The sequence below is a fragment of the Thermobia domestica genome, chromosome 15, assembly GCF_964235325.1.
Source record: "Thermobia domestica chromosome 15, izTheDome1.hap1.1, whole genome shotgun sequence".
Taxonomy (NCBI): domain Eukaryota; kingdom Metazoa; phylum Arthropoda; class Insecta; order Zygentoma; family Lepismatidae; genus Thermobia; species Thermobia domestica.
The window spans coordinates 100,564,912-100,577,035 of NC_137468.1; the positions used below are offsets into that span (position 1 = coordinate 100,564,912).

At 33.0% G+C, this 12,124-nt stretch overlaps 1 protein-coding gene across 2 annotated transcripts in view; it reads left to right on the plus strand.

Annotated features, from left to right (window-relative positions):
- The window catches only part of LOC145671163 (WW domain-containing protein tag-325-like), a 561,143-nt gene that overhangs the window by 180,184 nt on the left and 368,835 nt on the right, over window positions 1-12,124 (plus strand). The window lies entirely within an intron of this gene.

Sequence of the window (12,124 nt, forward strand, 5' to 3'; positions counted from 1 at the left end):
TTATAGTCTTAATCGAGTATATAGTAAACTTAGTATTTTGTTTCGTTTTGTATATTTATTAACGACTTAATTTCTAGTGTTCATATAGGATATTTATATTCAACAAAAAGTTTCAAAACTAAATAAAGGTGTTATGAAGAGCGTCTGTCTACGTAGATTTTATATACATTTCCAACAGTATTTAAACTGACAGTGGGGCCATGTAATTGCACCGAGCAGTGATGGTGAAAGACATTTTGACGTTGGAGGGAATAACGAATCCGAATGCAATACGTCACGTCAATATTTTATACATGTACGTATATATAGATACCATAGTTTGATTACGATTCTGTTTTCTGATATTTTGCGTATAGTCAATGGCGGCTCTACAGTTCTAGAACAAGAAAGTCACATCGGTAATGGCAGTGAAACTGGCTTTCCACCCTCTCTACCCGCGTAACAAAATTAATATCTGGCTTTGGGACCTTCAGTGAAGTTTTACTTTGAAGGTGTTCTTTAAATTCTGATATTAGGTACAAATATTGTACTTAAGTAGGAAAAGTTTGCCATTATATATCCAATATATACATGTTTTACATAGAGAATTGTTTAACTTTACATGCTTTACTTAGCACAAATAATGCAAGTTATTCAGGAAGTGAAAAACAACGAAAATAAATTTCTTGTACGTCCCATGCCACTGCCCTTTAGGCTAAAGGAGACGGATGAATTAATAAAAGTGAATTATAAAATAATTGGTGAAATGAAAATGTGGGAGAACCTGGAGATAAAAACATTCGTTCGACGAATAATAATAAAGAAATCAATCAAATGGGCAAATGTAAATTTTTCCCATTGTCAGTTGTAAACTAGAAGTTCGGATTGACATCTGTAGGTTCTTTTTTCGGTGTTTAGCCAGAGCAACATTAGGCTAATTCTGAAATATCATCTTTAACTATATACACTCCAATGTACAACGGAACATACAGTATGTATCTGGATTTTGTAAATATATGATGAATTAGTTTATACAGGTGGCCCAAAAGTAGGTATAGGCCTACAGTACCGTACTGATCAGCTCATTGAATTTTATATCATTTCTTATTTTTATCCATCAGATAGACTTAGACTTAGTTTCTTTATTATTTGTTCTTAATGTCCTTTTACTTAAAAAAATAAAATAAAACAACAAACTCGGAACAGCCGAAGCAAATAAACCCACAAACTAGAATGTTATATTAAATCAATGCAGGGGTGTATACCTACTTTTGGGCCATCCTATGCACACCTCGATCTGGCATTCCATTATACGGTATTATTTCATTACTAAATTAATAAATTAAATTTTATTGTGACGTTACCTGGTGAATATAGAATTAGGATATGTGCTTTCAGGGATAATGACTTGGGTTCAATTTCCGATTGGAGCGAATTCCGCATTTAGGTGTAGATTCACATCTCACATAGCCTTAGTGCTGAAATAAAGGACATTACACTTGAAACCAAACGAGCAATAATAAAAATTATATTTTATATTAGAAGTACAATCAAACATTAAGTTTATGCTTTGTGATATCTAATTGAGTGGTAAAACTATTACCTCTTCGACTCTGGCAACAGTGAAAAGAAGGTGTATGATACAACAGTTCACGAAACAAAACACTTATAGGTATTTACTCAGTATTGACAGGTACGGAGTTTTGTCCTTTCCTTATATATATATATATATATATATATATATATATATATATATATATATATATATATATATATATATATATATATATATAATATTCTTTCTTAAAATAACTTCTTAATTTAAAAAAAAATGTAATTTATAATTGAGTCCTCGTTCCACGTGTTTGTCTTATCACGGTTATTGACCAGAAAATCTTCGCCTACGAATTGGATGCTCTTCGTTACATTCGCAAATACCAGTTTATTAAGTAGGTTAGGCAGAAACCAACTACTTACATTAATTTATGTCAGTAGTGCGTCTTCTGCTCCTCCCTCATGTGCTACTATTGCATGCCATACTTGTAATAATAATAATAATAATAATAATAATAATAATAATAATAATAATAATAATAATAATAATAATAATAATAATAATAATATATTCAGAATCGTAAGACTAAGTTGCATTAATCTTCCCTTATACATCTGTTGAAACTGGAATAAATCCATAACTTTTAGGTAGAATATTGGGCCAACGTCTTAACCACATTGGAATACCGCTTCCTGTGAGATCAGCGAAGTCAAGCAGTGTCGAATATGGTCAGAGGAAAGGTGAGTGACCATACGCATTCATCAGATGGTATGGGAATTGCGTCATCTACTGAGCGTCGTGAGGGCAATCGAGGAGCTTTTAAAAGGAAGAAGTAACAAACTCCAGTCTAGAAAGCCGGCATTAACATCAAGAGAAGCCGATATGCTGACTGAACTACCAGAAAGGCATGAAAGCCACCAACCAGCTAGTAGGCTTTGGCCCCGAAAAGGTTGTTGCCCCAGGAGTTTAGTTTAGTTTTTTTTTCTTAATTAGAATATTGGACCATTATAGTTTGGAAGTCTAATTTAGCTTCACTATGTGAAAAACGAAACTCACTTGTTTTTCAGTTATATTCTCTGTAACGAGTTTCAGTTGTGCAAAGAGTGTTAAGTTTCGTTTTGGTCAATTTTGATTTTGGGGTTCTCCCGTTTTCTCCCTTTCCTCATTGCACCAATTCTTCCATAATCATTCACTAATCACTAATCATCCGTCTCTTTTAGCCTATAGGGCATAATAATGGGACGTTAAACTAAAAAGTTTTGCTCTATTTCATTTTAAAAAGTAGTTCCACTCTATGTTAATTTTTTCTTTATTTTGTTTGTGGCTCAATTTTCTTCGAAATATTGCTAGCTCTAAAAGATTACTGTTTATATATACGTATTTTTAAATTCTTAGTTTGTTAAATATACTTACTAATTAATAGTAATTAATTCTTTTTTTTCTATTTTTTCTAGGTAAGTACCAATAGATCACACGGGTAAAGAAATCAATTATCTCCGGTATTAACAGAGGCCTAAGCAGAAATGCCATTAAGAACTTAATTAGTTTTACTAGTAAGTATGTATATTTCCTATTTAATTTTGCAAGTAGTATTTTTATAAACTAGTACGTGTATCACAGTTAGGAAATGGCAAAGAACAATCTATTCAATCTGCAGTTAACAGAGGATTTTGCTACGTATACAGTGTATTGTAATGACTTTGGTAGAGTCAATAATGGACCGAGATTTATCCCCTTCACCAATTTATTATAAAATTTGATAAATACAAAACGTCTTTGATTTACAAAAAGCAAAATAGTGTCTATCTTGTTAATGTTCAAGTAAGAGTAGAATAGGTGTTTTGCATGGTGCTCCTACTCTCAAGGCAGTGTCCAAGGCACCTGCCGGTTCCGGTGAGTCTTGAGGGATAGCCCCCTCAGCTCAAGGCAGCTTAGCGAGGCTTGGTTGTAGAAAGGACCCCTAGTCCAGTGCAACCTCAGGGCGGTGTAGGTGGTTTGATCAATTGGACGACTGATGCTGGGTCCCTCGGTGGTCCTCCTTTTATTTGTCTTCTTCGGGTCCTTCCGTGAGGTCCGTCTTCTTTCGGCCTTCCTCGGTGTCCGTGTCTGCTAGGTTGTTTATAATCAATAGCACGTGTTGAGTTGACACGTGCGTCTGTCTTGTTGTGGGAATCCTTACAGTATAAATAAATAATTATTTCTTCTAACAAAATAAAAACTGTCAATTATTTTTGGCAATGAACAACATGCTTTTTAGCACCAAAAACTCCCTTTTTTTTCTTGAAAACTACACATAAGAGTTTATTCTCGAGCATATTACTTCTTCAGCTATGAGTAATCTAAGGACTGATATTAGGTCTTATATTTCAACAAATATTTTAGTTAAACAGAAATTAAAATCTAAGATTTACTTATAATTTTAGGCTACATCAATTTTTATATGTACTGTAGTCGTGTTAGCATCACACTAAAGAGCTTAGTGAAGATATATATTTTAATACCAGTTTTACCTCAATAAGTCTCATGGTTCTCTTACACTTATCAATTTTTAAGGCAAACAAATTGATTTTTCCTCATTTTCTCGAAAACCACGCATGAAGTTTAACACTCACTAATATTATTTTGTTCGGCTTAGTAAGAGCTATCAATTGACATATGTCTCTTCTCTGAACATTTTTTGGATCAAAATATCCAATACATTTCAATCAAATTTTTTTTGTATGCCTTATATCTGGAGGACTACATATAGTGTAGCCAAACCCAAACTATCAGTTAATTCAGTATGATGTGCTTATTCCGTACAAAATACGAAAACTCTATTTAGTAGCCGTTCAAAAATTTTGTTGCCCCTGATCCGAAAACTAATTATTGGCCAAGATCGCAGTCTTTTGATCCATTTTTTGATCATTCCTAAAATTCTTGTTTTTATCTTTTATGTTATTCTTCAGTTTGCGATCTGTTCAACGTAGTAAATGATTTTGGAGAAGTCGATAAGTCTTACATTTTATTGCAAAGAGAAAAGGGTCAACTTTTAACGTAGAGATGAACGATCTTTTATTGATAAAAGCAAAATAGATCATTTACAAAATATTGCAGTAGATACACCACATACACATTCACAAGTGGCAGCGCTTACCTAAAATTTTAGGAATCTTTTTTAGTAGATTATTAACGAAATTTTAACAAACTTGAGTGAAAATAAAACTTCTTAAAATATAGTAATCGGCTTTGATAAAGCGCTAAAAGGTATAAAATAGTTTAGAAAGCGCTAGAAAAGGGAAAATAATTTTTAGAAGCGATAAAATATTATTATCAATGTAAAAAGAAAATGAAATGTTTGCCAATCCCAATAAATTATTGCCTAATATAGGATCATTGTTTCAGTTATAATTTCATTAGGCATTAATTTGCTTCGCTTGGCACAGTCTGGAAAAGTTTTAGTCAATAATAGTGACATTTTCGCGATTTTAAATGTTTTTTCTCCTTTTTTTGCGCTTTTAAAATTATTTTCTGCTTTTTAGCGCTTTTTTTGAAGCCTGTTACTAGCCTATGAGTATTTTTTAAAATTTAAAAGCAGTTTTTATTTTCTGAGTTTTAGCGCCTTTTAAAACTCAGCTAATAGTTTTTGTTAAAGTTCCTTCTCCATTTTTTCGTTACCCCGGTAGTTTAGGTACGTATCTAAAATGAAGGTAGGACACCAACTTCTTATCAAATGGGTCGGCTTACGGAACATGCGTGAACAAATACTTCTTTTTATATCGGTCTATGCAGGGTAGATTTACACGTGAACATATGTAGCTATACTCAATTACGGTATTAATACAGTCACCCGTGAAGAGTGTCGTGTAAGATATAGCCATAAACTATCATTAGATCGTAATGAAATTTACACAAGAACACCGTGGGCATATATTTTTTCATAATAATAATAATAATAATAATAATAATAATAATAATAATAATAATAATAATAATAATAATAATTATTATTATTATTATTATTATTATTATTATTATTATTATTATTATTATTATATAAATACTGGTGCACCTATATCGAAGTTATGCATGAATATAACCACCACATATATCACATATGGTGGGTCGAATTGAGAACTTCCTCCTTTTTTGAAATATTTTAAAAAATGAAGAAAATAGTTTAAATTGATGGGTTAATTATCTCATAGTCTGATAGATGTGTTGAACATGTAATTGTCTCTGTTGTAACATTTTGTAGAAAATGTTTTCTTTTTTCCTTCTTTTATTATGAGTAAAAAAAAAAAAAATAGGCCAGCTCTATGTTAAAAATTGAGTGTTTTGGGGTGAAATATTCCCGAAACATTCTTTTTTTTTTAAATTAAAATATGGGAAGACCTACATTCTTCAATCTTCTCATACAATGATAAGTTGTTACAGTCACTTGGCTACCATCGGTCTACTTCCATAGCAGTTACGGATTCCTCCATAATTCCTTATGGGTAGAGGAGTACGGAAGAGGTAGGTCATGGGACCCAGAACCCCTCCTCTGAAACCCCGACTTTTTAATTTTAGTGTAATTTTGGGGATGATTTTCCAAATTTTATTATAATTTATCCTCATCTTGAGTTTGGACACCTCCGGAAATAAATTCCTGGGTACGTTGCCTGCTTTTAGGCAAGAGATAGAATGCTGAGTTCTACTCCCATCATCTTGGGAGAAAGAGAAGAATCAATGTTTGACAGAACTACGGTTTCATATTTTACGGTATTGTTCCTTATTACGAGATTGTGTCCCGGCGTCCTGACAAAATTCTTCAGGGCGCAGAATCATCCCGCAACTTTTGGATTTGTGTTTAACGTACTCATTCTTAAATTAAAAATGTTATTACCAAGAAATAATCATAAAAACGTCATAGTATCATAATTGGTAATACTATTACATTACGATAATAGTTTTACTAGCAGATACAGTAATAACCAACCACAACTTATTTGATATGACATTGATCTATGAATCAAAACTATTTCATGTGCTTCGAAATGCCAAAATGAATATGTTTTCACGGAAAATCTAAGGACTGAAAACCCCTTTATTATACGGAGTGGCCTAAAAGTAGGTATACTGATAGTCCCGTACTGGTCGGTCATGACATTTTATATCATTTACTTATTGTTATCCATACAGGTATTGAGTTAGTTTCTTCCTTATCTGTTCTTAATTTACTTTCACTTATACCTTAATCTCGGAACAAACCATAGCAAATAAATTCATTACCTTAATCAATTAAAATATCATACTTGATCGATGCAGGGGGCCGCGGTGGCTCAGTGGTAGAGCGCTCACCTCTGGTGCTTGGGGTCGCAGGTTCGATCCCAGCCCCCGCCAAGTGAATTTTGTGGTGGACAAACACCGTGTGTGTGGGTTTTCTCGGGGTTCTCCCGTTTCCCCCCACTTTCTTCATTCCACCATTTCATTCATTACTCATCATCACCGTCTCCTTTAGCCTAACCGGCATAACCGTGGGACGTAAAACTCACAGATTTCATTTTCATTTTTTTGATCGATGCAGTCTGTATATCTACTTTCGGGCCACCCTGTATACTATATAATTGTGATCGATGTATTATTTAAACAGAAAGTGTACGAAATTGCTTTTTGCCTCCAAAAATATGTGGATCCTAGAACGGAACACAAACATACTTCGCGAAAAGAGATAAATATGAGCATGGTGGTGATGCATGCAGTTGAGTAGAAGTTACTTTTATGAGAGCAGAGATGATGTGTAAAATGGTCCAAATTTTTATTTCTAATCATCCTATTTGAGTTAAGTATACATATCTTATTTTATTGCATACTATGTCTGTGTGTATGTAGAATGCAACTTTGTTAAACTGAGAGAAAAAAATCCTGAAGAAACCTTAGTCAAAATGTCCTATCACAAGATTCGATAGCGGATTTTTTTCAATTGTAAAGAGATAATTAGCACTAAATCTTCATTGAGAGTATTTATTGAAACCGGATCAAATGAAAGATTCTCCTCCCAGAATGTTTCTCGTTGCGTGCCAAAGAACTACCATATTTTGTCGTGTATAATGCCCATCATCCACTTTTGCTGTTATTTTAAAGGGCAAAATAACGATGCGCGTTATACATTAGTAGTACTAATTTGATATCTGTGTAAATAAATGTTTTTAATTCTCATATTGTATGTTAATGTGTTATAAGCGTTATTTCTGAAAATAATAAGGACAGTCTTGTAGAAATTACCGGTAAAATACCATCCAATATTACAATTGGATTTGTTAAGCTTGCTATTGCAACAAAAACAATTGTTTCGGTTAAGTAGAAAATAAACAACGACATATTACTAATCGCATAGTAAAAAAAAAAAAACATTATTAATAGAAAATATGTGGTGCTGATTGTATTAAACAATATTGCATGGACACCGAGTGATTCCTGCTTGTGTACTTTACGCAACTATCGATCTACGTAGGTGATATTTTACAAAATAGTTGGAAAACCAATTTGGAAAATGTCAAAATGGATTTCGTATAGAGATTACGCTCAGCGTTATTAAATATGCTGAAGAGTACGGTAATAGAAGTATTAAGAGATACTTCAGAGACCTGCTCCCTTGAAAGCGTATCAGATTGTGGGAACAACAGAAATAAAACCTTATTCATATGTCAAGAGAGAAGGCAAGAAATTACCTGGGGTAATGACCCATTTTCTTTTCTTAAAATTTGACTCCTAAACTTGAGTGCGCATTATACATGGCAAAATACGGTAAGTAAAATGTTGATAGGTCAGTTTGTTTCACGTTATTGCATTTTACACGTGACGGACCGCAAACATTACAATGTATGCTTGTCAGAAGGGTAAGCACCTTCGGTCTCTGGAAAGGAATTTTATGGGTCTTAGTAGTAAACTGGGAAACCACACAACACGTAAGAACAAGAAAATAGCCTTTACCGTAATTTGAACCCAAATGTCTTGATTGTAGGTTACAAAACAGTTGATATCAGCTTTATATAAAGGACTGTTATTCAGAAAATTTAGTATGAAATTCGTACAATGCTAATATGTTCGTGTTACTTCCACAATTGATGTCATAACGTCTATATATATATAGCATATTTAAACATGTTGATGAACACTGGATGTTGTGTGTTGGTGCTTTTAAAACAAAAACAGTTAGTTATTCATTTTATGGAAATTAGGTAGATTCATTATTATGCAAAATAGTATTGTTTACGAAAAAAGTGTGAATAATCAGTTTATGTCTGAGAATGAGAAAAATGAAAGTCTCCATTGTAATGTATATGAAAAAGAGAAAGATGATCTGTTTTAGAAAGGTATGTACACAGTTGACGATGAGACAATTATTATTAAAATTACTGTCTGCTGCGGATTTTACAAAATAACTCTCAACTTTTATGAGTAATGTATGCTTTTATTAAAAAAATATTTTGTGTATTCGGAGGAATGTAAATGCGTGTGTGTCTTTTTATTTGAATTTGCTATATGCTACGTAATGTTAAAAACAGCTAACTCATATGAGATATTAAGACTCTATTTTATATCGTGTTTAAATGAGAAGGTTCACAGTAGTGAAATACATAAGGAAAGGTCGCAACGCATCGTCATGACGTCAGTGATTTGTTTTAACTTTCTGAAGGAAAAAATTGGAATCGCGAGTTCGTTAACCGAATCAATCCGGTTAACATCTTTACTGGTAACCGAGACTTTAACGGTAGCGATCCCATTTTCTATTATTGAAACAATGGCAGTAGTAGTTATACATTTCACCGTTAGGATAACAGCGAACATTCTCGAACGGTCATTTACCGAACGAAATGGAAACTTCTAGTATGTGTCCTTTTTACTGTAAATATTAACGTTCCCAACATTTGAAAATGGAAATACCGGATACCTTATTGCAGTACGTAACTTCTTAAGATTGTGACATCATCGCTTGTCGACAAATGTGAGCAACCTAAAACTGGTTACTTCACATAAAATTGGACGATTCAGAGTTCGAATTTAATAAACTTAGTTACTTTTGAAGCATTCATTAAACTTACTTATTCCAGTTTTGGTTGTGTTGGCACATATAATTTTTGTAGTCTACCACCGTTGATACATCGTATTTGAATCAGTAAAGCAAACATAATTGGCAATATAATTATGGCATGCACAAAATACACATAAGAAAAGTAAGTCTTATCAGTTTCGTTAGGGTTGGTAATGTCTCATAATGCCTGGGTCTGGATGCATTATTTAATTCGAAGATGTACCTGAGGATGAAGCAATGCTAGCTGCGTTCTTGAAAATGTACTTTTGTTGATCTTTAGCAGTTTTAATAAGTTCAGTAAATTTTCCTGTCTTCAACTATTCAGCAAATTCCGCGGACGACAGGTCAATAACAAAGCGAATTATAAGCTCTGCTTTAACCATGTTCATCGACAAACAATTCTTTTCGTCACTTCAAAGATTCTTCATAACACTGAATACGCGTTGTACATGACAGTTACTTGGAGGTGACTAGCAAGAGGAAAAATTACTGGACATTTAACGTCCGTTTTGAGGTCGTACCGAACAGCGGACAAGGAGCTCAAAAACCGAACTGTCCGGTGGAATACTGGATGGTTGGCAATCCTAATCCCATATAGGCCTACAGAGGCCAAATAAGTCAAATAATCTTGAAGATTTTAAATGTAATAATGTAATAAGTCTTAATATCTTGTAAATTTCCTTGTGTGATGATTAATTTTCCCACCGTTTAAGTTCTCCCTCAAATTAGTATCTTTGGAGATACATGTTGTAAACTTGCGGAATGTTGGTGAAAGTTAGATTGAAATATGTATACAATTGAAGAAAAAAGCGATAAGATAAGCATTATTGTTCTTGATTAGAAGTGCTTAGATAAGGAATAGCTTTAATGTTGTTAAAGAGATATGATGTCAACAGAACCAATCTATGTTGAAATGTTTTGCAAGAATTGTGCCACTGATCACTTATAACAAATCGTGCAATGTGTAATCAGCTGAAGAATTGAAACCCTAAGTAAATGATTTTCCCGCCGCACGTGAACAAGAATAAGAACAACTTAACCAACATTGTACTGTGATAGGCAGAGAACGGCCATTTAAGTTACCAATTAATAAAGTGGAAGAAAATTATCATTGATCCACGAGAATGTTGACTTGCATGTCTTTCCTCATCACCTGTAGCATGTTAATCAGGATAACAGAGGCGGATTTTTCAGGCGAAACAACTGTACTTATTAGCTATTTTATCCTTTAATAATTACATTTATAAGAGAAAAAAAATGTGCGCGAAAATCGAAGTAGATGCACAATAATTTAAAGCTTGTTGATCCTGTAACAGTAACCAGTTAACACTACTATCTAGACTCACTCAACACCTCACCAGTGTTGGCAGCAGGAGCTAGTGTCAGACAGTAGCTAAAAATGGCAAAACTCGTCTAAAATTACAGCTAAATTTCTAGCTAACAGAATTTAACGAGATGGCAAGAACATCTTATAATTTTACTGTACATATCTAAAGCGTACCTTAATGTTTTCCCTGACATTCTCAAATCAAACACTTTCATCCTTAATTCATTTTTGAAGTACTTACAAAATATTTTGCTAGACCAGCCTTTCTCAACCGCTGTGTCGCCGCACATTGGTGTGTCGAGATATTTTTAATGTCTTTTAAGTTCTTCCGAAAAAAAAAAAAGCTTTACAAGAAAATACAAATTTATCGCCAATTTATTTGATTTCATATTTGTTTTCGAAATTTAAAGTTGGAAAGTTTGCTTTTAACGCTGCTCATGTTTCTTTGGAAAGAAATACTGGACGTGAGAGTTCGTCCAGGCATAGATATGCTTTGCAAAAATTGCCAGGGATAAATATTTCATTAATTTTAAGTTCGATGTCAATTATATATATCTGATGATAATAGTTCTTTCTCAGATTCCTGCTTGGGAATCGGAATCATTTTTTTTGTGAGTGTGTGTTAATATGTTTCTGTTCACGAGTCTTCGTAATTTGCTTGTGAGATTTGCCTCTCATAGTCGTTCCATATTTTTTTAAAAAATGTATTATTTGTATATATTTTTATTTATTTATTTATTTTTTTTTTTGCATATAGGAAAAAAATCGCATGTAGGTGCGTCGCGAAAGTTTGAAACATACTTTGGGGTGCCCCAAAGAAAAAAGTTTGAGAAACACTGGTCTAGACATACAAAATTATTATTATTACTATTATTATTATTATTATTATTATTATTATTATTATCTATTTTTACAGAAGTTTCGGTTGACAGAAATGTTTAATTACCACTAAAGGCAAATGGTTAGAAATTGGTAGTTATGAGTATGGAATTGGCCAAAATTATGGTTAACAGTTAAACTACACTTTACTGGCTTAACACTATTACCATGTGTAAATGGCTAGATTTAGCCATAAAATTGCTAAATTGGAAACACTGCACCTCATAACCCTATATATATATATATATATATATATATATATATATATATATATATATATATATACACCAAGGGGGTCTATAGGGGCTATAGCCTCCCCTTGACCTCA